At 39.9% G+C, this 27,779-nt stretch overlaps 1 long non-coding RNA gene across 1 annotated transcript in view; it reads right to left on the bottom strand.

Moving 5' to 3' along the window:
• Positions 1–614: 614 nt before the first annotated feature.
• The window catches only part of LOC144332680 (uncharacterized), a 249,614-nt gene continuing 222,449 nt past the window's right edge, over positions 615–27,779 (bottom strand). The window contains exon 3 of the long non-coding RNA XR_013400647.1: positions 615–1,322. This is a non-coding gene — a long non-coding RNA (uncharacterized LOC144332680). The remainder of the gene's footprint in view (positions 1,323–27,779) is intronic.

Genomic DNA, 27,779 nt, shown 5'->3' with positions numbered 1-27,779 from the left:
GTGATTGCTCCTAGACCCATTGGGGTGGTAGCTCTAGAGTAGCCATGAAGTGTGCAGGTGACTCGGGAAAGTAGAAGATGGTTCTAAAAGAGACCCAGGGACAATCAGCTGACAACACACTCTCCTCACCCCTGTGTTCCTCTGTGAATGCTCTCATTTTAATAACTAGATTGAGTAGTCTTCTCCTCTTCTCCACTTCCCAAATGAACCTTTGCTCTGCCACAAGATTTATCTTTGTGAAATGCAAATATGATCATATTGGTCCTCTCTTTTAAAAGGTTGATCGTTTATTGTTAATAGTTTGTGTGTGGCATGACACTTAATGCCTTCAGAATCTGCCCCAGTTTTACATTTACTCTTTGCCCTTTTCTGTATTTCCAAAGCATACCTTCAGAATGTCCACGTAGCACTCGTATGTGTCCTCTCAGCCTACCATGCATATCCTCCATGCTGTGACTGTTTATACAGGCTACTAACTGTATAGGAAACATAACTTCCTTACCACTAGGTAAACTGTTTCTCATACTTCAAGTTCTAACTCAGTGATTATCTCCTGTAATCTCTTCATTCCCTCTGCAATTGATTACATTGCATTATAATTAAAAAAAATCATCTGAGCCCATTCAAATGATTTATTTTCAACAAACATGTAAGCTCAATAATGAGTAACTGAAGGGAATTTATCCAATAAGATGAAGATGGCATCTGTTCTCCTAAGGTTTACGTTTCAACCACAATTCCTGAAACATGGAATAGCCCACAACAAGAGCCATTGCTCCCACAACAAAGCCTTGGGCTGCTACACACATGTGGATCATGAATGAACATTTTAGTATTTCCCTTGCTCTTCAATTTATGTAATTGATATGCAACAATTGCTGAAAAGCCCACCATTCTAATGGGGACACTTGATACCGTTTTAGTTTTTCAGGTAAGTTTGGATCCTTGATCTTTTTTATATGAAGAAAGAGCAACACCTGTGCTGGCTGAAATAGTGATTGCCTGGAGAATCTTCCAAGAGTGACAAAACTCTTAACTATCCAACCAACTTCTTGTGGTTGTTTTTATACCTCAACCCCCAACCAGCAGACGAGCTTCAGGAAAGGCAGGTTCTTGGTTTTATTCTTCTTTATTTCCTCTGTAGTGCCTAGCACACTTCCTTGAACATGGTAGTGCTTAATCAGTCAGTGCTTGGTAAATAAACACATCCTCTCCAAAGCAAAGTAGGAGGATAGGTCCTTTCACCCTCTCTTGATACATCTGGAAGACTCTTCTTTCATCAATTATTTTTGAAGTTTGCCCTCGATGTTTATTTTGTCAATCTAAAAAAAAAATAACAGAAAGAGAGGCTCTACAAATAAGTGAATTTTTGGGGGAATGAGCAGAAGGATTATAATCCAGGGCAGGCAGGCTGTGTTGAATCATGGGCATTTAAGTATTTCATTGGTAGGCAAATTAGGATGAAAACAATAGGGCCAGCAGGCATTAAGGATGGCTTTCTCAAGTGCAAGAGTTGGGAGAATGGAGTCGGGGTGGTGGAGAAGACTACAGGATTGTGGTGAATCAAGGAGTAGTGGATGGAGTCACCATGAACATTCATCTCAGGCCTTTTATTTGCAAAGGTGGTCCAAGAGGAGAGAACCCTTTAATGTTATCTGAGACTTGATGTTATCTCCAAGTGAGATTTATCCATATAATTCCAGGTCTATGCTAATGGGATTGAAGATGTCCAACACAAGACTTTAAAATTGCATATATATATGTATATATATATAAAGTTGAACAGTAGCCAATATTAAACTATATTATCTAGGGTTTTGTACATAGAAGGTAAAACTATCAAGAAAACATTAAAAAGCAAAATAAAACAAAACCAAAGTGAGGATAGCAGTAATACTTCTAGCAACTTCTGAGGTGATAATATTCCATTTCTTGATCTGACAGTCACTATACAGGTGTTTGCTACATAATTTCTTATCAAAATTGAATATATATGTTTTATACATGCTTCTGTTATATTGCACAATAAATGATTTTTAAAATTCAACGTGTGTTTTGTATATTAAAATTTTAATTGGGGCCGGGTGCAGTGGTTTATGTCTGTAATCCAAGCACTTTGGGAGATTGAGGCAGGTAGATTGCTGGAGTCCAAGAGTTCAAGACCAGCTTGGGCAACATGGCAAAACCGCGTCTCTACAAAAAATAAGAAAATTAGGCCGGTATGGTGGTGTGCACCTGGGGTTCCAGATACCTGAGAAGCTGAGGCAGGAGGATCACTTGAGTCAGGGAGGATAAGGCTGCAGTGAGTTATGTTTGTATCACTGTACTGTAGCCTGGTGACAGAGCCAGATGCTATCTCAAAAAAATTGATTTGTGTGTTTTTTTAGCCTAGGTTTAATATTCACCAAATAATACATAAAAGTTATTTTTGTATATAAGTTAAACATCATTAGAATCTGCTAAGTGAGATATAAAGAGAAAAATAATCAAAGAAAATAGGGTCTGGAGGCCAAGTAGGCAGTTAAATGAAGAAAGTGGGATGAAGTGATAAGAATAGAGTGGAGAGTCTGGTCTTAAACACGAAGACTGTATGCCTAGAACGCTTTTGTATACTTGCTGGCCCTGGGCTGGTGGCTGGGTCAGGGCAGCTCTAACCCCACGGGCAGGCACACACAAGGAGAAATTGGTGCAGGTTAAAGAGAATTATCTGGGTAGAAAAGAAGGAATGACAAGGACATTCTCATGCTGTGTTTCTCAGGCTTTTCTTTGACTGTAGATCAAAGCATCTCAGTTTTGCTTCAATCTCTCAATCAGAAATAGCAGTAAGAATTCCTTTAGCCTTCTCACAGCTCTGGTCTAAGTGTCTAGAGGCTGCCTCTGACCATCTCTGGAGTTAAGGTACTCAAATACTCACTATCGTGTTAAAGACAGTTATAGACCCTGCACTTACATATTATAATCACTAATTCCTTATGGTCTTTTGATTCACATTTATTTTTGAAGGATGAGTTTTTCTGTGACAGTCACAAAAATTCCAGATTTAGACTCTTCAGTTTGGGATCACCACTCCATAATATAATATCAGACATCACCTAAAGGTAAGTGCTCTGGGCTACGTTGCAAAGCACAGGGAAGGTGATGTTTTGAGGCTTGCTACACAATGTAGAGAGACTCCATTCTTCTCGCTTTAGCCCTTGCCTATTCTTGTCTGGCTGTTACCACTTACTCACTCACTCACTCATTGCACAAATAATTTCAACACCACGATATTTCAAGATTCTTGTTAGGCACAAGTCTCCTGAGTATTTGTGGACAACTCCTGAAAGTCATCAAAATTTGAGGGATAATTGTATCTTGGTGCAGCCTCAAGGCCCATGCTGGACAATATTAAATACATTTAGGGGAAAGATAGGTCTTTTTCAAATTTTATTTTATTTTATTATTATTATTATACTTTAAGTTCTATGGTACATGTGCAAATTGTGCAGGTTTGTTACATATGTATACATGTGCCATCTTGGTGTGCTGCACCCATTAACTCGTCATTTACATTAGGTATATCCCCTAATGCTATCCACCCCACAAAAGGACCCAGTGTGTGATGTTCCCCTTCCTGTGTCCAAGTGATCTCATTGTTCAATTCCCACCTATGAGTGAGAATATGCAGTATTTGGTTTTCTGTTCTTGCGATAGTTTGCTGAGAATGATGGTTTCCAGCTGCACCCATGTCCCTACAAAGGACACGAACTCATCCTTTTTTATGGCTGCATAGTATTCCATGGTGTATATGTGCCACATTTTCTTAATCCAGTCTGTCACTGATGGACATTTGGGTTGATTTCAAGTCTTTGCTGTTGTGAACAGTGCTGCAATAAACATACGTGTTCATGTGTCTTTATAGCAGCATGACTTATAATCCTTTGGGTATATACCCAGTAATGGGATGACTGGGTCAAATGGTATTTCTAGTTCTAGATCCTTGAGGAATCGCCACACTGTTTTCCACAATGGTTGAACTAGTTTGCAGTCCCACCAACAGTGTAAAAGTGTTCCTATTTCTCCACATCCTCTCCAGCACCTGTTGTTTCCTGATTTTTTAATAACTGCCATTCTAATTGGTGTGAGATGGTATCTCATTGTGGTTTTGATTTGCATTTCTCTGATGGCCAGTGATGATGAGCATTTTTTCATGGGTCTGTTGGCTGTATGAATGTCTTCTTTTGAGAAGTGTCTGTTCATATCCTTTACCCACTTTTTGATGGGATTGTTTGTTTTTTTCTTGTAAATTTGATTGAGTTCTTTATAGGTTCTGGATATTAGCCCTTTGTCAGATGAGTAGATTGCAACAATTTTCTCCCATTCTGTAGGTTGCCTGTTCACTCTGATGGTAGTTTCTTTTGCTGTGCAGAAGCTCTTTAGTTTAATTAGATCCCATTTGTCAATTTTGGCTTTTGTTGCTGTTGCTTTTGGTGTTTTAGACATGAAGCCCTTGCCCATGCCTATGTCCTGAATGGTATTACCTAGGTTTTCTTCTAGGGTTTTTATGGTTTTAGGTGTAACATTTAAGTCTCTAATCCATCTTGAATTAATTTTCGTATAAGGAGTAAGGGAAGAATCCAATTTCAGCTTTCTACTTATGGCTAGTCAATTTTCCCAACACCATTTATTAAATAGGGAATCCTTTCCCCATTTCTTGTTTTTGTCAGGTTTGTCAAAGATCAGATGGTTGTAGATGTGTGGTATTATTTCTGAGGACTCTGTTCTGTTCCATTGGTCTATATCTCTGTTTTGGTACCAGTACCATGCTGTTTTGGTTACTGTAGGCTTGTAGTATAGTTTGAAGTCAGGTAGCGTGTTGCCTCCAGCTTTGTTCTTTTGACTTAGGATTGTCTGAAGTCGATTAATATTGCTGTTTTAGTTATTACTATTATGGCTAAAAGAGATAGAAAGGCTTACTGAGGAATGTGTTACCAGTGAGAGCTAGTGGTGAGCTGGTAGAAATCTATACTTGAAATAATGAAGGCCAGAAGTGGTGGCTCATGCCCGCAGTCTTAGCACTTTGGGAGGCCAAGGCAGGCAGATTGTTTGAGCCCAGGATTTTGAGACCAGCCTGGGCAACATAGTGAGACCCCATCTCTAAAAAAAAATAAAAAAGAAATAATGACCAAGGAAGATGATTCCTGCCATAAATGCAGTGGATTATGGGTTATTTATTTATTTATTTATTTATTTTGAGACAAGGTCTTACTCTGTTGCTCAGACTGGAGTGCAGTGGTGTGATCACAGCTCACTGCAGCCTCGACCTCACTGGCTCAATAGATCCTCCCACCTCAGCCTCCCTAGTAGCTGAAAATACAGGCACGTGCCACCCATGCCTGGCTAATTTTTGTATTTTTTTGTGGAGACAGGTTTTGTCATGTTGACCAGTCTGGTCTTGGACTCCTGGGCTCAAGTGATCTGCCCACCTTGGTCTCTTAAAGTGCTGGGATTACAGGCATGAGCCACCGCACCCAGTCTGGGTTCTTTTTAAATAATGATATCCATGGGTACATTTCACATTGCTGTTTTTGCTCTGAGTCTTTTATAGTCCTTCTCGAACTTGGATTCCTTAGATTCTTCCTTATTTCCTCACATGTTTGTTTCTGCTTTCTGTTGCTTCCTTTGTAAGGTTCTTTCGCCACCCTCTCTGACTTGTTATTCCCCCACCCTTTGTGAGCTCGTTTATCTTCTAGCTTCACTTTGCATTCTGCAAGCTTACCTAAAAGTACTTACTGAAAAATGCTTACTGAATAAGTTAATCAGCAACTGCCTTAATATTTGCTTCCTGTTGTTGTCTGTATTGTTTTGGATCTTAGTCCTTTGTGTTAATGTTTAACTACTTGCTCATCCACAAGGATTGTTTGTGTCTAACCCTTCCCTGTGGTTCCAGGATTGGAAAATCAGCTGCGAGTATTTTCCTTTTTTTTTTTTTTTTTTTTTTTTTTTTTTTTTTTTTTTTGAGACCGAGTCTGGCTCTGTCGCCCAGGCTGGAGTGCAATGGCCGGATCTCAGTTCACTGCAAGCTCCGCCTCCCGGGTTCACGCCATTCTCCTGCCTCAGCCTCCCGAGTAGCTGGGAGTACAGGCGCCCGCCACCTCGCCCGGCTAATTTTTTTTTGTATTTTAGTAGAGACGGGGTTTCACCGTGTTAGCCAGGATGGTGTCGATCTCCTGACCTCGTGATCCACCCGTCTCGGCCTCCCAAAGTGCTGGGATTACAGGCTTGAGCCACCGCGCCCGGCCGAGTATTTTCCTTTTTGACACACCTGTGTGCCTTTCAGGATCCATCTGGGCTCATCCCCCACCAACACACTCAGTCCCTGTGCCTCTTCATTGCTCTTCTTTTCTTTTCAGTGCCTGTGCTGTGCTATGTGTTCTTTACTACTTTGGCCTACTTGTCAGTCTCTTCCTCTACAATGGGATGCTTCATTAGGGCCAGAAACTTTGTTTTGGAAAGTTTGTGCCCTAGCACCTAGAACAGTGCTTGGTTTATCTCACAGGTACTCAAAAGATATTTGTTGAACAAATTGAGTCTGGTAAATTCATATTTGCCTCATGAAACTTTCTCTCTGGTGGCCCTTAATTTTAGTCCTCCTATATTGAGAGAAGACCAGGTAGCAGTAAATGAAGAAAATAAACCAAAGCCATTTCCATGCCACCTCAGGGCCTTTGCACTGCTGTTCCTGCTGCCTGGAACATTCTTTCTCCAGACAGCATCTGTCTTTCTCCCTCACTTTGTTGAAAACCTTTCTCAGGGAGACCTTCTTGGAGCCCTCATATAAAATAGCATGACCCCTAGATTCCTCTGGACCTACCACATCAGCACGATCAATAACTCTTCCTTGATGGTTTTTCCATACTACTTACCCTATCAATTTTTTTTTTTTGGAAAAAAGAAGAACTCACTCTGTTGCCCAGGCTGGTCTCGAACTCCTGGGCTCAAGCGATCCTCCCACCTTGGCTTCCCAAAGTGCTGAGATTACAGGCATGAGCCACCGTGCCTGGCCCCATACTACTAATCCTATATAATTTATTATATTTGTTTATTTTTTATGTCTCTCTTCCTTCACTATGATAGCAGGGACTTCGCCTATTTTATTTCCTACTAGTGCTTAGAACAATGCCTGATACCATACATATTTGTTAAATGAGTTAATATACATGTCAGAACACGTAACAAGGAGGGCAACATCTATATTTTCTTAAAAATATTTACCCCCTTTAAAGGTAAGTTATGCTCACTCAAAACAATTATTACTAAAATACGTGAGAAAGCTACTTTGTTTCATCCTCTTATCTTCCAGCCTAATTTACCACGAATTTTTCCCTTTACCTTCTTCTTTGCCTTCTAATGACTTTATTTAGCAGTGTTTTTATTTTCCTATCATCTTTACCCTCTCTATCGCCTATTTCCTCAAGTCAGAACAACACATTTTAAAGCCAAAACATAACCTGAACAGCAAACTGGGTTTTGCCAGGACTTATGTGTTCCTAGAGTATTATTTACAACTACAGAATACATTTTATATTTTTCTACGTCTGTGGTTTTTTTTCTAGTTCTGTTGTTCTTTTAATTTTATTTATTCTTATAATTTTAATTAAAGGTCATGGTCATAATGATCTTGAATTGTCTCTGATATTTTCTACTTGCTTTTTTTGTTTGTTTGTTTTTTGCAAATCCTTCCATTAATTTTAATTTTAATTTTTGACAGAGTATCGCTCTGTCACCCAGGCTGGAGTGCCGTGGCACAGTCACAGCTCACTGCTTCCTGGACCTCCTGGGCTCAGGTGATCCTCCTGCCTCAGGCTTCCGAGTAGCTGGGACCACAGGCATGCACCACCATGCCCGGCTACTTTTTAAATTATTTATAGAGACATGTTGTCCAGGTTGGCCTTGAACTCTTGAACTCAAGTGATCCTCCTGCCTCAGCTTCCCAAAGTGCCAGGATTACAGGTTTGGGCCATTGTTCCAGGCCCATTGAATTATTAAACTGTTCATCTCTCTTCAATCCCAGCAAGAGCTCAATACAATTTTTTTTTTTTGTTACTGTGATGGCTGTATTTAATGTGATTCCAAGTTACTTCTCATTTATCATCTTCCTCCTTTTGCTTTACTTTATCCTTAACTTGTTTTAAAAATCTTTTATTTGGCCTTATATAAAATGACTTCCACCCATCCAGCTGTCTGTCCCAATGAAATTTGGGACATAGTGACTGTCCCAATGAAATTTAGTGGATAATCTATCAAACCTCTTCCTCCCTTAAGAAGACTTGAAAGTGACAGAAGGACCAGGGCTTGGTTTTTGCCTTACCTTAGCATGGCTGCCCTCCAGGTACTTCACTGCTTTGTTTCTCAGTGCATTTCCCAGAAGACTGCCCACCATGAGTAAGGCAACTGGTAGCCTCTTATGCCTGCTCCAAGGGAGTTGCACCAACCAATGTAAGTCAGGTAACTCAGTTGTTCTCTAGGCCCTGTAAACTCTGCTTTTTGCTGTTCCCTCTGCCCTGGCCAGCTAACTATTCCTCTTCAGCATCTCAGTAATGCTTGTTTGGCATTTCCAAGATGTTCGTGTCAGAGGGACAGCCTGGTTTCCTGGCTGCTAGCTTTCTCGTTCACTTGATTGTCAAGGAAGTCTTCATAAGTCCCATCTCACCTGGGGCTGGCTGAGCTTTTTTGTCTGTTTCCCACACCACTAATTATTTCATTCTTATCTGAAATGTTTCTCTGAGCATCTGTAATGTATTACACACAGACTCTGATTAAATAAAGACTGCGAGGATTATGTTGGGGAGAAAACGTCTTGGAAGAAGAGTAGGGATAACTCAATTAGAAAATATTACCATTAAGTTTGCCATGGAAGTTGTCTCACCTTTGCAGTGGGATCACAGTAGGGGAGGCTGTGAGGATTTGTTTGCCTTCCAAGCCACAGAAAACTCAAGAAGCTTGCGACCATGAAGAATAGTAAGTAATTGCATCTGTTCCCCCACGGAAATTAGCATAACAATTCTTTAAAAGAAAAGTGTTATTTTGCTTCCTTCCCCTGAAGAAAACTAGCATAAAGTCAGTGGCAAAATCTAGAATGGAGTCCAAGTCCTGAATGTACTCGGATTGTTGGTGAGTACCTGACTGCTTTGCTGATGAGCGTCTCTGACCTCTGTCCTTGGATAGGTGGAGACCTGAGAGGTGGAACCTGCTATGATAGACAGAGATAAAGTTGTTGTGGGCATTTCCCAGGACTTTTTTATTTAAATTTAACTTTTATTTTGAGTTCAGGGTACATGTGCAGGTTTGTTTTATAGATTGTTTCATCACCCAGGTATTAAGCCTAGTACCCATTAGTTCTTTTTCCTGATCTCCCTCCTCCCACCTTCAACCTCCGATAGGCCCCAGTGTGTATTGCTCCCCTCTATGTGTCCATGTGTTCTCTCCATTTAGCTCCCACTGGTAAGTGAGAACATATGGTATTTGGTTTTCTATTCCTGCATTAGTTTGCTGAGGATAATGGCCTCCAGCTCTGTCCATGTTCCTGCAAAGGACATGATCTTGTTCTTTTTAATGACTACATAGTATTCCATGGTGTATATGTACCACATTTTCTTTATCTACTCTACTACTGATGAGCATTTAGGTTGATTCCATGTCTGCTATAGTGAATAGTGCTGCAAAGAACTTATAAGTGCACGTGTCTTTATAATAGCACAATTTATATTTCTTTGGGAATATACCCAGCAATGGGGTTGCTAGGTTGAATGGTATTTTTGTTTTTAGGTCTTTGAGGAATTGCCACACTGTCTTCCACAATGGTTGAACTAATTTACGCTCCCACGAACAGTCTATAAGCATTCCTCTTACTCCACAATCTCGCCAACATCTGTTATTTTTTCCTTTTCATGATAGCCATTCTGTCTAGTGTGAGATGTTATCTCATTGTCGTTTTGATTTGCATTTCTCTAATGATTAGTGATGTTGAGCTATTTTTAATACGATTGTTGGTGACATGTATGCCTTCTGTTGAAAAGTGTCTGTTCATGTCCTTTGCCCACTTTTTAATGGGTGATTTGCTTAAGTTCCTTATAGAAGCTGGACATTAGACTTTTGTCAGATGCATAGTTTGCAAAAATTTTCTTCCATTATGTAGGTTGTCTGTTGACCCTGTTGATAGTTTCCTTTGCTGTGCAGAAGCTCTTTAGTTAAGTTAAATCCCGTTTGTCAATTTTTGCTTTTGTTGCAATTGCTTTTGGGGTCTTCGTCATGGAATCTTTGCTTGTTTCTGTGTCCAGGATGGTATTGCCTAGATTGTATTCCAGGGTTTTTATAGTTTTGGGTTTTACATTTAAGTATTTAATCCCTCTTGAGTTCATTTTTGTATATGGTGTAAGGAAGAGGTTCAGTTTTAATCTTCTGCATATGGCTAACCAGTTATCCCAGCATCATTTATTGAATAGAGAATCTTTTTCCCATTGCTTGTTTTTGTCAGGTTTGTTGAAGATCAGATAGTGAAGGAACATAACTCAAAATAATAAGAGCCATCTATGACAAGCCACAGCCAACATCACACTAAATGGGCAAAAACTAGAAGTGTTCCCCTTGAAAACCAGCACAAGACAAGACAAGGATGCCCTCTCTCATTACTCCTACTCAATGTAATATTGGAAGTCCTGGCCAGGGCAATCAGGCAAGAGAAAGAAATAAAGAGTATTAAAATAGGAAGAGAGGAAATCAAACAATTCCTGTTTGCAGATAACATGATACTATATCTACAAAACTCCATAGTCTCAGCCCAAAAGCTTTTGAAGCAGTGAACAACTTCTGCAGTCTCAGGATACAAAATCAATGTGCAAAAATCACTAGCATTCTTATACACCAACAACAGTCAAACCAAGAGCCAAATCAGGAATGCAATCCCATTCACAATTGCCATAAAAATAACAAAACACTTAGGAATACAGTTAACCAGGGAAGTGAAAGATCTCTACAAGGAGAACTACAAAACACTGCTCAAGGAAATCCAAGAGGACACAAATGGAAAAACATTCCATGCTTGTGGATAGGAAGAATCAATATTGTTAAAGCAGTTATACTGTCCAGAGCAATTTATAGATTTAATGCTGTTCCTTTTAAACTACCATTGGCATTCTTTTTTTTTTTTGAAAGGAAAAAGTAAATGGTCTTTATTTGCAAATTATCTATGTAGAAAATCCTATGGAATATATAATACAGTGATTAGAACTAATAAATGAGTTTGGCAATGCTGCAGATAGAAGATCAGTCTAAATATTCAATTGTATTTCTATGTACCAACAACAAAGTATTGGAGATTAAAATTTAAAATATAATACTATTTACAGTGACTTCAGAAATGTGAAATACTTGGGAACAAATCTGATAAGATTACAAAATATAGATGAGATAAAATTTAAAGAGCTAAATAAATGGAGAGATATACTGTGTTTACGAGCTGAAAACTAAACAGTATTTAGATGTCAATTGTCCTCCAAGGTGTAGTTCTTATAGGCAGCAGAACTAGAAAAAACTTAAAATTCATATGGAACCAAAGAAGGGCCTGAATAGCGGGCCTGAATAGCCAAAGCAATCCTAAGCAAAAAGAACAAAGCTGGAGGCATCACACTACCCAACTTCAAACTATGCTACAGGGCTACAGTAACCAAAACGGATACAAAAATAGACACATAAACCACTAGAACAGAATAGAGAGCCCAGAAATAAGACCACACACCTACAATCAAAGACTCTTAAATCAAAGAGAGATAAACAGAAAATGTGCTCATGTATACATTCTTGTTTAGTCTTCTTTAGCTTGCTTGGATACCTCACTTGATTGCTGCCCTTAATTGTTTGTTGTTTTTGCTTTTTTTTTTTTTTTTGTAAGGAGACATAGTCTTGCTCTGTTACCTAAACTGGAGTGCAGTGGCCCAATCATGGCTCACTGTAGCCTCAAACTCCTGTAATCAAGCCATCCTCCCACCTGAGCCTCCTGAATAGCTGGGGCTACAGGCACACACCACTAAGCCTGGCTAATTTTTGAATTTTTTGTAGAGATGGGATCCCACTCTGTTGCCTGGACTGGTCTCAAATTCCCAGCCTCAAGTGATCCTCCTTTTGCCTCCCCATACGGATCCCCAATGCTGGGATCACAGGCATTGAACCACTGCACCCAGCTCCTTAATATATACTTTTTAAATGAATGGTAATTCTTCTAAATGAGAAGGAAATGTGAAAACCTCTGGAAACAGAACAAAATTCTGTACCATGACAATGTTCTATACCAGTACTAAGAATGATTATTTCTATAGTGTTCTATTTAAATATCAATAATAATAAGGATAAATTAGGATAATGGCAATCAGTTTGGTCTGTGGATAAAACAGGACCACAAGAATGGTTTTAGGAGAGTGATTCAGATTGTGTTCGTGCTAGCAAAGTCCCAAATGTCTCAGTTATTTCTATATACTTTTCTGTTTTTCTGAGGAAACTCTCATTCTTGACAAGGGAAATTAGACTGAACAGGGAGCAGGAAAGAGGGATCTATTCCATAATGTAGAAGCCTGGGCAACATAGTGAGACCCTGTGCATTAGTCCGTTCTTGCACTGCTGTAAAGAACTACCTGAGACTGGGTAACTCATAAAGAAAAGAGGTTTAATTGACTAAACCCCTAAAGGATGTACGGGAGGCATGGCTGGGGGAGGAGGGCTCAGGAAACTTACAATCACGGCGGAAGGTGAAGGGGAAGCAAGCACGTCTTCATATGGCGACAGGAGAGAGAGCGAGCAAAGGGGGAAGTGCTCCTCACTTTTAATCAATCAAACCTCTGAGAACTTCATCATGAGAACAGCAAGGAGGAAGTTCGTCCCCGTGATTCAATCACCTCCCACCAGGCCCCTCTTTCAACACATGAGGATTACAATTCAACATGAAATTTGGGTGGGGACAGAGAGCCAAACAATATCACACTGTCTCAAAAAACAAAAAAAACCAAAAAAAAAAAAACCCTTAAAACTAAATAAAATTAAAAATTCCAATGCTCAATAACCACATGTGACTGGTGGCTATGATATTAGACAGCAGTTACAGAGCGTTTCCATCACTGTGGTGGTGACTGAAAATTGCAGGTGTGCCGTTTCCTGTCTCAGGATGAGAGAGATAGGAGAGACCTATCACAGGCATTGACCTGACTGCTTAAATGCTCAGTGTCTTTCTTACATTTGCTTTATGCCTTTTTAAATGTCTTCAGCATTGTCCACAGACTGGGGGACACCAGCAGACAGTTCAGGGAAATTTTGGAACAGGATTCACTGGTGATTTGACGGAATTATTTGGTGAAGAATCCAGAAAAGAATCCACTGGAAAAGCCAAAGAGAAAAAGCAGTCAGGAGAATATCTCAGGTTCAACCTAGTGAGGACTGCGATTGGAAAGGCAATTCTGATTAGAATTGGGAATATGACATCTAGCAGCCTATTTGGAAATTCAATGGACAGGAAGTGGAGAATGGAACCAGAAGAAGTTTGGCAATTTCTCTTTTGATGACCATTTTGGGGGTCTGGGGTTTTCTCTCTATTTTCAGTATAGTTTTTCTTTTCAGACTCTCCCTACCATCTTTTTGTGAGATTACAGTGTCATTATTGTTCCCCTGGGCTCTGCTCCAGTTCAGGGCTCTTCCTGATCAGGGAACAGCTGGAAAATGTGCTCTTTATTCTGCCCTTTCTTGTGGTCTTTGGATCTGAGAAAGGGCCACTATGGCAGCACTATATAACTCAAGGTACCTCATGTGGCAGGTAGGGTGAGTGGGATGTATTAAAGGAGGATATGGTCAGCAGGTCCAGAATCTGTTGTCATTCTCTGGGTTGTCTAATCATGTGGGATCCCAGTGCCTCAGTGGACACATGGGGACTTATGATCACATCATTATGTAAAACAAAGATAAAATTCAAAGCCTCCTCGTCACCATCTGAATGGACTTCTTCCTTGGCCATGACATTCTAAATTTAATCTGAAAAACTGGTTCAGGCCATGAAGGAAAGTGGGGCTTGGACATGCCTCATTATACCCCTGACTGACATCAACACAGACCTTAAGTCTGATATGAAATATATACAGTCTATTCTCTCTAAAGCCTCCTACTTGGAGGCTTCATCTGCATGACAAAACCTAGGTCTCCATAACCCCCTCCTTTTTTTAAAATTATACTTTAAGTTCTAGGGTACATGTGCACAACATGCAGGTTTATTACATATGCATACATGTGCCATGTTGGTGTGCTGCACCCATCAACTCGTCAGCACCCATCAACTCATCATTTATATCAGTTATAACTCCCAAAGCCATCCCTCCCCCTTCCGCCTCCCTATAATAGGCCCCGGTGTGTGATGTTCTCCTTCCCATGTCCAAGTGATCTCATTGTTCAATTCCCACATATGAGTGAGAACATGCAGTGTTCGGTTTTCTGTCCTTGTGATAGTTTGCTGAGAATGATGGTTTCCAGTTGCACCCATGTCCCTACAAAGGACACGAACTCATCCTTTTTTATGGCTGCATAGTATTCCATGGTGTATATGTGCCACATTTTCTTAATCCAGTCTGTCACTGATGGACATTTGGGTTGATTCCAAGTCTTTGCTATTGCGAATAGTGCCACAATAAGCATACGTGTGCATGTGTCTTTATAGCAGCATGATTTATAATCCTTTGCATAACCCCTTTTTGTAACCCAAACATTTCTTTTCACTGAAAATAACTCTTTCAACCATTTGCCAATCATAATATTTTAAATCTACCTATGACCTGAAAGCACTCCCACCTTCGAGTTGTCCCGCCCTTCCAGATGGAACCTGTGTAAATCTTACATGTATTGATTGATGTATTTGTTTTGTCTCCCTAAAATGTGTAGAAACAAGCTGTACCCCAGTCACGCTGGGCATATGTCATCAGGACCTCCGGAGGCAGTATCACAGGTGCATCCTTAACCTTGGCAAAATAAACTTTCTAACTTGATTGAGACTTGTCTCAGACACTTTTTGGTTTACTATTACTCATCTCATGAGTGTTCTACCCCATCTGGGGTCTCCTGGTTTTTGTTTTTATTAAGCTTTGAAAATGTGCTGTGTTCCAGACCTATGGCTAGCTTCTGGGGAGACACAGAGGAGTCAGGCTGAGCTTCTTATTTAGGTGTTTATAGCCTAGTATTCTATGACTCTATAGTACACGCTGTTGTAGCAAAGTATTTTTGGAATGTCATAACTAGTTTCTCCTCTGATGATGCTTTCTTTAGTGATGGGTCTAGCTGTTTTGGCCCTCTTCAAGTGAAACAGCTGTATTTTGTTATATGTCTTATTCCAGAGGTTTCTGGCTTTAAGATGGAATCAGCCAATTCTATACTTTACCTGGAAGTTTATTTTTCCATGTCTTCCATAATTCTTAGATATCCAATTTTCTGATTTTTTTTCTACTCCTTCCTCCCTCATTTTCACATAAAGGCCATTGGTATATTAGCTACTGAAATGAAGAGGGAGAATTATACATTCTTTGACCCTATTACTGTAACTACAGTTTTTTCCACTGTGAGCTCATTGTCTAAAATTCTTTGACTAATAAAGAAAGATTTCAGATCAACTGATTGTGCCTTTATTTAGGGCTGTGGTGATGATATCTTGATATCACATGCTTTAGGGTTGCTCTAAATCCAGTTCCTGCTATGCATTTAATGTGGAGATGGAAGAATTTACTTTTAATGTCTTCGACACCTCAAAGAGAGCAGAAAAGCTCCTCCCACAGAAATTGATAATGTTCTGTGGTGGAAAGAAGACTGGGTTTAGAGTCAGATTTTAGTTCCAACTCTTCTATATGTCCTTGGTAGATGATGATGGTGATATTAATAATATCAGCAATTTATTGAGTACTTGCTAAACACTCAGTACTTACTAACTTCAGGGATGTTCCTAATCTTTACCACAGCCCCTTCAGGTTGGTTTTATGCTCATATCACATATGGAGAAAATGAGGCATAGAGGCATTAAGAAATTTGCCTAGAGGTCAGACAATTTTACCTAACCTTTCTGAACTTCATTTTTCTTCTCATTAAAATGAAGGTATTGGGCTGGCCTCTACATTTAGTTCTATTCTAATGATCTTAAGTTTATTGATCTTAAGATCAAAAACTTAAGAGTTTTTAACTTCTATAAGCCTGGGGTTTTACAGATAGGGACCCCACCATGACAATTTTAGGGTGTGTTGGTTTCAGGTGGTAATAATGAAAAGTAAGGTCAGGTGTCCTGGAAATCTGCATTTATCAGGACTCCAGAAACTTTCCTTTCGGACTCCCTGTTTTTCTTGGTTTTTGTTTTTGTTTTTTGGGGCATGAAAATGCCATCAACTGAGACAATGAAGCCAATATTTGTTCCTTAAAAACATATCAGCATAAAGTCCTAAAGATATTCAACAAAACTGCGTTCCCACCTACCTCAAGGGATGTTGGGAGGCTCAGATAAGATAATGCTTGGAAATGATTACAAAACTTGTCAAATTCTGTACAAATGCAAGACATTATTGGCACTGTCCTGGTATTTCACGGTTAAGAAGCTGGTGGGACTAGTTTTCCCATTTGATTTCTATGCAAATTGTATGTAGGAAGCCTTCTCTGGTTAGTGCCTATGCTGATTAAAGGGCAAGATGCTCTCAGCTTTGTTCAAGACACAGCAACCTCCATAAACATACCTCCAGGATGTTTGGTTACCAGCCAGTGTTGTCAGGTGTAGCATGCCATTACATTTCCCGTTAAATTTTCCTACCTGATTAATAATTTAAAATGTAGTAGTGCTAAATTCCTTCTGGTTTAATCTAAAATGCTGCTTGAGTTGTGATTTCGAATTCTGTTCTATTGCAGGCTTCTCTTTATCCCCATCCTTATCATCTATCTTTATCTTCTTGCATGGACAAGTAGAATCTATTCTTGAATTTTCTGGGCTCCCTTTTCTGGCTTCTTGGATCTTTGGGCTTGTGTAACACATAATGTTCTCATTTTGGGAACATCCATTGCTGGATCACACAGAATTGGTGTCATAAGGTGGCCCACTGAATTGAGAACAGAGAATATCTTTTTTTAATGTTAATCTGTCTCTCTTTTTTAAAAAAATTATTTTAAGTTCTGGAATACACATGCAGGGTGTGCAGGTTTGTTGCATAGGTAAACTTGTGCCATGGTGGTTTGCTGCATCTATCAACCCATCACCTAGGTATTAAGCCCAGCATGCATTAGCTATTTTTCCTGATGTTCTCTCTCCCTCTCCCCACCTCCACCTGACAGGCCCCAATGTGTGTTGTTCCCCTACTGTGTCTATGTGGAGAACAGAGAATATCTTAAAAAGTTGACTTGATAATATTTATTTCTTCTATCTTTTCATTTATTGATTTATTTATGCAGTGAGTATTTTATTGATCTCCCACTATAAGAATACAAATGGAGATAGAGAAAAAGAGATTGATCTCACTGGGTAAGATCCCTGCTAGCAGGATGCAAGAGAGCTGAGGAGCAGAATTGGAAAAGGATTATCATTCCTTGTGCCCATTCTTGCCCTCCATCCTATCAGACTTTGGGAGGCCCCGGGCAGTGGGGAAGGTAAGGAAAACCACTGGTAAGGCTCGTACTATTCTCCCAAGAAGAAAATGAATATCATACATAGGCCCGACTCTATAACTAGGCCAGGAGGTAAAAGGCTAACCACAGAAGTCACGTACAACAAAACATCTGGAGTGACCAGCGGGTTGAAATGTAGTAGGTATGCAATCACTGTTTGTCATGTGATGCAAATGAACTCCTAGTAGAAGTGGTGTTAGTAATCCATGAATTAGTCAATATCAAATATAGTTGTGGATGATGGAGAAGGGATGGGAGCAGAAGAACTGGGAGGAGCCCAGGAGAGAATGTACCCAGATTGCTACTAGAAATATCCGGGAATTTCTTATGGAAAGAAGGAGAAATGGGACAGAATTTTGAGGACTAAGAAGAAGACTTGGAAATAATTTGATAATTTGGTTGTTCCTTCCCTTCCTCTCTTTCTCTCTCTTTCTCTCTTTTTCTTTCTTCCTTTCTTTCTTGTCTCGCTCTGTCACTCAGACTGGAGGGCAGTCGAAGCCATCTTGGCTCACTGCAACCTCCGTCTCCCGGGTTCAAGTGATTTTCCTGCTTCAGTCTCCCAAATAGCTGGGATTACAGGCATGCGCCACCATGCCTGGCTAATTTTTGTATTTTAGTTAGAGATAGGGTTTCACCATATTGGCCAGGTTGGTCTCAAACTCCCAATCTCAAGTGATCCACCTGCCTCAGCCTCTCAAAATGTTTTTCCTTTCCTTTCCTTTCCTTTCCTTTCCTTTCCTTTCCTTTCCTTTCCTTTCCTTTCCTACTTTCTTTCTTTCTTTCTTGTTTTTTTGACAGATTGGAATGTAGATAATCACAGATGTGGTCATATCTCACGGCAGCCTTGAACATCTGGTCTTGAGTGATCCTCCTGTTTGTCTTTTAAATAGCTGGGACTATAAGGGCCCATAGGATGCTCAGCAATTTGGTGATTTCATGTAGCCCCTGCGTACACTGGGGTTTGATCACAGCAGCTCCCTGGTGGCCCTAGGGGGTTGGAGGACGTATAGAAGGTTTTCTTTGTCATTCATGTCGAGTAACTGCTCATATAAGGCTCCTGTTGAGGCACCTTAATCAAAATCATAAGGGCCTGGGGGGCAAAACCAAACCAAACCAAACAAAAAATACCCACAAGACCTGCCAGGAACTCCCATGATTAAGCATTTGGTGATTTCTTGCTGTTCTTAAAAAATATTTTTATGTAAATGTCAAATACCTGTGCCTTAAGCAAGAGAACTTGCAAGCTTACATGCTTCCAGTTGGACTTCCTAGTAAAAATAGAAAAGGAAAGTGAACAAGGCGTTTGCTGTTATGGGCTGCTTTTCATGGAAGCAAAGATTGGAAGAAGTTGAGATTGTATTGGTTTTAGTTACTTGGAAACAAATTAGAATTTTCTTTGCCTTTTTCCTTTTCCAACTGTCAGTATAAAATAAATTAGGAAAATGTGCTTGCATTTGCCCATAAGTGATGGCAAAAAAAGTGAGACATTTTGGGTTTCCAACAGAAAAAACGAGGAAGGAGATACCTTCTAGTATTTCCAGAGAAACCTTATTGACAGCAAATCCTGTGCTGATAGAGGCTCCCCAGCAGTTATTGTCCATGAAGTCTGGTATGCTGTGTTAAAAATTATGAGAGTGCTGTTTTGGAGTCAACTCCTGCACTGGGTCCCTACGGTCCAGACTAAAAATCAAAATAGTGTCCCTCACGTTGAAGTTCCGTGGCATCCAATCAAATGAAGGCATTGATTGGATGCCATCATTGATTGATGAGCAAATGAGTTGCTTTCTGACCTGAAAAATCCAGAGAGAGGGATTACAGTCTAATTTCCCAAACAGCCCAGTTTCAACTGGCAGAGTAATAAAGCTTTCTCTGTTTCAATCCTTACCAAAAAGAAAAAGGAAAAAAGCAACCCAAGATTATACAATCAGTTATTTCTCTATTGTTCTGTTTCTTGGTACCTTCATTACAAGGAAAGCAACTTTGAAATCACCAGTTGCTTTCTGTTCTTTGTTTCTGCTTTATTTAGCCCTTCTCTGTCTATAAAACCACACTCCTCTGCTTGGCTTATTGGAACACTTATTCTGTTTTGTGGAATAAAGTGTTGGCTGATTCTAGAATTGCAAATAAGCCAATTAATATTTTTAAATTGTTGGAATTTTATCTTTTGCCTGTTGAGGTGTGGAAAGAATTCTGAAGGCCTTCGTTTTATCTCTTGGTGTGCTAACCTTGGGCAAGTCACTTACTACCTTGGGTTTCCATTTTCTTATTTAGCATTCAATACTTAACTATCTACATATGGAGGTGGCAGTGTCCTGGGAGCTTATTTATAGAATGATATTGATATGCACTCTGCCAATCTCTCAGAAATGGCATCAGAATAAATTTGGATTTGAAAGCCCTGTGAAACGTTCATAAATCTCCTGTATCTCAGAACAAAAGGCCACAAATCAAAGAGGGAAGTTCTTGCCTCATTTAAGACTGGACTTATAATAACAAAACATTTCATTCAATTAGTGGCAACGTGAAGAAAGATCAGATTGGAGATTTTCATCATAGCAAGCTTGATTTGGTGCAAAGAAATGCAAGAGGTCAAACCTGTGGGTTGATTCAACTAAAGAAAAATCTCTTTCTTGGATTCCTATAGTCTTGCCATAATCTAAAATGTCTCCTTACTGACAGAGGCTTTAGATATCGTTTCCCTCCTCTCCTTCCTTCTTTGTGAAGCAATTAATGGACGCTATGCTAGATTCTGGGATTAATCTATGCAGATTAGTTTGGGCTACTCACGATATACGAATAGTGTAGCTCACTAACACTGTACTAACACTGCCTTGGACAGGATAGAAGTTTGTTTCTCTGATTTCTTATGATGGCTTTTTTCCGTGAATCCTTTCTTTATATATTCTCTGCCATCCCTATGGTGTTGCCCTCATGCAAATGGTGTAAGGTGACACCCTACCACACCCACATCTCATAAGGCAGAAAAGGAGGAAAGTGGAGGTGAAGGGTATGCTCTTCCCTCTAGGGATGAAACTTAGAGGTTGCACATGGTAGTTCTGCTTATATTGCCTGGAGGCTGGGAAATGCATCTTCATATTGGGGAGCCATGTGCCCAGCTAACATTAGGGATTCTGTTCCTCTGAGAGAGAAGAGGGAATGGGACAACCAAAAACCTGGGATGCTAACAAGAACGACTCTTGGTTCCTTCCTAAGAATTGCTTACTTTAGTGAGAGAAAACAGAAGTCTAAATAGGTAATTAAACATATATTAAATATATATGTGTTTAGAGATGGCGTTTCACTATGTTGCTTAGGCTGGACTTGAACTCCTGGGCTCTAGTTATCCTCCTGTTGTAGCCTCCCAAGTAGCTGGGATTATAGGCGTGTGCCAAGGAGCCTGGCTTGACTTTCTTCTTTCTCTAACTTGTTCCCTTTGCTGATTTTTCCTCTATACCCCTAAATGTAAGAATTTCCCTAGACTGGAATTTTGCCTGGTTCAGGTAAGGCCTGCTCCTCCTGTCTTTCTATATCTCCCTTGGAATCACATGTACCACTTTGGTGACAGCAGTTTTAAGCAAATGGCTCATACATCTCTATGCATAAAACAAAATCATGATTGTCAATCAAAATTCCCTGGACCTCAGTTTCATATTTTTTTTGCCACCGGTGGGGTATTTCCATCAAGGTTCTCTTAAGGTAACTTAATTGCCAGTAGGCAAACTCATCTTGCCTACCCCTTCTGCAAATCTCCTCACCAACATCCTGTTCCTCACAACACCACTCAGAAACTGACTCCTGGTTTGCTTTATTGGAATACATCACTGGAATAATTCAGGCTTCACAAGGTAGAGTTATCTTTTCTTTTCCCTGGACCCTGGCTCTCCATATTGTACATTAAACATAAATTGCTGATCACAGTGCTGGCTTTCATCACTGTAATCTTGCTATTCAGTGCTTTGCCCATGCTATTGTTATGTTCCTCTTCTCGGCTTTAAATTTTTGTTCACTACCTGTCTTCCTACAAGATAATTTGATTTGGCTTAATTTGCTAAAAAAATCTTCACTAATAGGCCATTATGCATTGATGAGGCAATTCTCTTTGACCTTCTATTTCAAAGTGGACGTTTCGTAATATGGCCTCAACCTTCCATAATCTCCGCATTTCCTCTTAAGACATATTAGACTAATTGCCGTTCCTGGATGTGTCCTCCACTCTCCTATCTCTGCCTCTATGTGTATTTACATGACTGTTTCTTCTTCCTGATAACCTGCCCTGTTTTACCCTGATGAAATCTTATCCATTTTAAGGGCCAATTAAAATATCACATTCTTTTGAAAGTTCCCCTAAACTTCTGTAAGCCAGCAATACATTTGGCGTTAGAGGCAGTAACTAACTTGTCTTCGTGTTGCTAGTGTCTGGCAACCCCTGGGGGTACAAATGTAGAAGCAGTAATCAGCAAGTCTGCTCAAATGTTAGAAGTGATGCTAACGTTTGACTTCCTCAGAGGTTATATTGTCTAACCTTTCCATTCCCCTCAAATGGATTGTGTGATTCTTGGAGGTAGGGTCCATTCAACTCTGTGTCCTCAGTAGGATTTGTCTCACTTAATATTCGGTCAATTCAATATTGGTTTAACATAATTGTTTGGGTGATGGTAATGGTGGTGATTTTCTTGGAATGAGTAGGGGACAAGTCACTTAGTCAGGGGGACTGTAACACTACTCAAAAGAGCCACCATTTCAGACTCTTCCTAAGAAACCAAGGATATATTTTTAAGAAAGAGTCTCTTACTACACTAGTTTTAAGAGAGGGTAGAAGACAATACTGCCTGGAGGAAATTCTAGTGATCAAGACAGAAAATAGATTTTGTATACAAAATATTTTGTGATGTTTTTGTGTAGGATTGTGCTGGGGGGTTATCAAATCTAATAATGAGCTTCCTAGCTTCCTTTATCCACTTCCCTAGCTTCCTTTATCCATCTTTAAACCTGCATTCAGCTTTACCAAGGTGAGTGTTGGAGTGGTTAAGAGGAGGCTTATTTGTAAGGAAAATAGTGGTGGATAAAATTCCATGGTGTATTTCTATTAAACCTTTTGGAGAGGTCAGCAAAAGATACATTAACTCTTTTCTGACATTTCCTTATGCAACTCAAAATGCGATAAGAGAAACCGAAGTTTCTTCGATTCACCGTCTTCTACCTCTCACCATGGTCCCTATCCCAGTTCAGTGATAAAGAAGCAGCAGTTGTTTAGAAATGGGTCATTAGGAGAGTGGATGAAATCTCCTGGTTCAAATCTTACATTGATGCAATTCTGTTAAGCTTCAATGCCTGTTTTTAAAACATGTGAGTTAGTTTGGTTCAATGATTATGGCCAAGGCATCTGATTGGATAACATAATGTCATGAAGTTGTATGGCTTTGGCCCCTGCTCTTAAAACTTTTAGTATAGTCGAGGCAGAGACATAAGAAACGGATTAATCCCAACTAGCAGAGTCATTATTCTTAACACCAGATGATGGGTAGCGATATGCTTGAATAGAGGAAAAAAATGGGGCTCTACTCCAAGCCATACTGCCTGTATTTATTCCTGCCTCTACGTCTTACTTGCTCTGTAACTTTGGGCAAGTTACCTAATTTCCTTGTGCCTCAGTTTCTTCATTAGTAAACTGATGCTGTAATAATACTTTATATGCTATTTAGGATTATTGTGAGGGTTAAAATGAGTAAATATTTGTAAAGTACTCAGAATTTGTAAAATACTTACAATAGTGCCTGGGACATAGTAATTGCTATGTAGTCATTATTACTTGTTATAACTGTTAAAAATGGTTTTATTGCAGTAAAAAAAATCCATAACCCTAAATTTGCCACTTAACTTCTTTTAAGAGTATAGTTCAGTTATGTTAAGTATATTCACGGTGTTGTGCAACACAGAGATCTCCTGAAGTTTTTCATCTTGCAAAACTAAAAGTCTATACCCATTGAACAGTAATTTTTCCTTCCCCCAGCCCTTGACACCCACCTTTCTACTTTCCATTTTTATGAATTTGACTACTTTAGATACCTCACATAAGTGGACTCATGCAGTCTTGGTCTTTTTGTGACTGGCTTCTTTCATCTAGCATAATGTTCTCAAAGTTTATCCATGTGACCATGCTTGTTCATCCATATGACCTTGTTCATAGCATAGGAAAGGATTCTTTCCTTGTTAAAGGCTGAATAATAATCCGTCATATGTATATACCACATTTTTAACTTCGTTCATCCATAGATGAACATCTGAGTTGCTCTACTTCTTGGCTATTGTGAATAATGCTGCAATAAAGAAGAATATGTAAGGATCTTTTCAAGATATTGATTTCTTCTTGGGGCAGTGGCTCACACCTGTAATCCCAGCACTTTGGGAGGCCAAGGCAGGTGGATCACTTGAGACCAGGAGTTTGAGACCAGACTGGCCAACATGATGAAACCCTGCCTCTACTAAAAATACAAAAACTAGCCAGGCATTTTGGCAAACACCTGTAATCCCAACTACTCAGGGGGCGGAGGCATGAGAATCCCTTGAACCAGGGAGGCAGAGGCTGCAGTGAGCCTAGATTGCACCACTGCACTCCAGCCTGGATGACAGAGTGAGACCATGTCTCAAAAAAAAAATCCTGATGTTGAATATCTGTCCAGAAGAGGGATTGCTGGATTATATGGTAACTCTATTTTTAATTTTTCGAGAAACCTCTATATTGTTTTCTGCAGTGGCTGCTCCAGTTTACATTCCCACAGCTGTGTACAAGGACTCTAATTTCTCCACATCCTTACTAACACTTGTTATTTTCTGTTGTTTTGAAAGTGGCCATTCCAATAGGTCTGAGGTGATAGCTCATTGTTATAATTATTGCATTTCTTATCGATCAGCTGATAGAAATCCTCCTTGCCCTGCTGTCCCAGCACCATGGTTTAAAAGAGTCTGACCTAGAGTTTAAAATATCTAAGAGACAAAGACAGGAATCAGTCTCAAAATTGCCCACGAGGATGTGTGCTAAGTCCAAGAGAAAACATAGGTCCTAAAACTTCATTTAAATCCACTGAAATCTCTTCATGGTGTACCACAGTGTGTTTTCTTCCTTGTTCGTTCACTACCAGGCAAGGCTTTTGGCTACATCTTAAGAGTTATAATTCTTTTCGTCCTCCCCTCCTTCCTCTTTCTTTTTATTTTTAGTATGGGGGTTTAAACTCTGGGAATTCATTTCCTAAAACAGCTAAAATTTTAGAAAGCCAACTTTTTGAGCATATGTCATGGTGAGGGCACTTTGCCCCACATCTAATCAATCACCAAGTCCCTTTAATTTCACCTTCATAAAGTCTTTAATACTTTTCAGGCCCAGGGCTACCATGCTGCTTAACCCATACTGGCTCTTGCCTGTGAAGTGCCGTCACTGACCTGCTCTCTGTTTGTGCAGGTTTGGTTAGTCTTCCTAAAGCACGGCTCTTACCATGCCAAGCATTGACTTCACATTCTCAATGACTCTGTTTTGCCAGCAGAATAATGACTCAACTCTTCAGTTTTTGAAGATCTCCTTGGTCTGCTCCCCAGTGTCATTTCAGACTGTCACAACCTCCTCTTCCGCTGCCCTCTTCTTGTCACCCTCTCATTGTAGTCTCCAGTCACATGCTTTTCTTTAATGAGGGTAATTACTCTGATAGTTTTACTTCATTCTTTAAGGTCCATCTCAAGTTATAATAATCATATATTATATGTAATATATATAATATAATATGTAATATATATTATATATTACATATATATAATATGTAATATAATCATTGATCATTTACTATATGTCAGTTACCAATTGATATGGATCAGTTCATTTAATTCTCACAATGACCCCATGAAGGGATTACTATCATCACCTGCATTTTCCAGACGAGAAAAACTGGACAGAGTAATTTGGGCAAGCTCAAGGTCTCCCAAGGACCTGGGTTCGTGTCCAGACAATCTGAGTCTAGAACCCAAGATTTTAGCCACTGCTGAAAGGTTGCATTTGACAGTGTCTTCTCACCTACCCCTTGTTAGAATTCGGTACAGATGAATAATCATTTATTTGGCACCAGGACTCTATAATAGACTTTGTAGAAATAAGGCAATGCAAAGTTGATTAAGATGGTTCTAGTCATCAGTGGTTCATAATGTAGGAATTAATAGGTTCTTCCTCTGTGTTCCCCAAATTTATTACAGTTCACATGACATGACACCTTGAACATTGCTATTCATGCACATTTTTGTCTTCCCCAATGCATGATTAGTTCTTCTTGCCCAGGGACCTTTCTGTCTATACCTAGAAACACGTTTACTGAATTCAAGCAAATCCTACTCATATTTTCATTTGTTGCATTTTCCCCATGGAACTTTCCAGGATCATGCTTCTTCATGTTCCCACCAGAAAACAGTATCATCAAGTTACTAGGGACCTGAGACTTTTTCATCTTCAGCCCCTAATAAAAACAGCTAATGTCTACTGTGCATTTCCCTTATTGTAGGCATTTTGCGTGAATAAATTAACCTCACAACAACCCCAACAAAGTGAAACCTATTTTTATCTCGATTGTATGGATGAGAACTGAAGTACCATGACTTCAGTAACTTGCCAAAGGTCACCTAAGTATTACTGGCAGAGGCAGGATTTACAGCCAGGCTGTTGCATCCCAGATCTATGAGGTTAATCTCCCTGCCCAGTGCCTCTTCTGCCTCAGTCATTGCATTTCACAGTGACTTTGCAAACATTTGTTAAAAAAAAAAAAGGCCTTTTTGTACCGCTGGCACATGATTAGATTTCTTAGTATCTTGTTTTGACCTGTCTTTGTATTATATATTTTCTGACTTACTCTGATTCTAACTGCGGTGGCTTACGCCTGTAATCCCAGCTCTTTGGGAGGCCGAGGTGGGCAGATCATGAGGTTAGGAGATCGACACCATCCTGGCTAACACGGTGAGACGCTGTCTCTACTAAAAATACAAAAAATTAGCCAGGTGTGGTGGTGCACACCTGTAGTCCCAGCTACTCAGGAGGCTGAGGCAGGAGAATCGCTTGAACCCGTGGATGTTGCAGTGAGCCGAGATTGTGCCAGTGCACTCCAGCCTGGGCAAAAGAGAGAGAATCCATCTTAAAAAAAAAAAAAGAATCAATTTTTGGCCTTCCTTCGAATTTCCCAAGGTACTGAGTGTAATAGCTGGGTCACTGAACAGATACTTGAAACATGCTTGATCTCATACTAGGACACAGGGCTAACCTTTAGCCATATCTAATCTGTGGTAGAGGTGGAAGGCCCAGTTCATAGGACTTTTGCCTGATTCTAGGCTCCCTATTCCCCGGGGAAGAAATTTGAGTCTTGGTGTCTGGAAACTATTCCCTAAGGCAGGATGATAGTTGGGGTTTGGACTGAAAGAAGCACCTTGCTCTGGTTCACATGCTTGGAGGCATGCTGGCAGGTGCTGCACAGCTTGGTTCTTAAGGGGGTGGGTGTCACAGTGGCAGGATATGCCCCAGCTCAAACCACTTTCCAGAATCTGATCTCACTCTGGAGGAGGTAGGTGCAAAAACTTTTGAGTTTCTTTGGTGCTGTCAAAAAAACTTTCCATATTTTCTGTGAGGCCTACCTATGGTATTAATTACAGATCAATTTAATATAATCAAACTAATACCACATATTTTCCAGAAAGAAGGATGGTGGTGAGTTTATTATTTTTCTGCTTTCACTGGCTCAAACCTGTGATGATTTTTTTTGGTCTGTTTTTCTTTTGTTCTTTGTTTTTTTTTGAAACAGACTCTTGCTCTGTCACCTAGGCTGGAGTGCAGTGGTACAGTCTCAGCTCATTGCAGTCTCCACCTCCTGGGCTCAAGTGATTCTCCCACGTTAGCTTCTGTAGTAGCTTGGACCATAGGTGTGTGCCACCGCGTCTGGCTAATTTTCTTTTTTAAAGTATTTTAACTTTTATTTTAGGTTCTGGGTATGTACAGGTTTGTTTTATAGGTAAACTCGTGATTCAGGGGTTTGGTGTACAGATTATTTCACCACCTGGTCACTAAGGCAGTT

The sequence above is a fragment of the Macaca mulatta genome, chromosome 11 (genome assembly GCF_049350105.2).
Source record: "Macaca mulatta isolate MMU2019108-1 chromosome 11, T2T-MMU8v2.0, whole genome shotgun sequence".
NCBI classification, from domain to species: domain Eukaryota; kingdom Metazoa; phylum Chordata; class Mammalia; order Primates; family Cercopithecidae; genus Macaca; species Macaca mulatta.
This window is presented reverse-complemented; position numbering and strand designations above follow the sequence as displayed.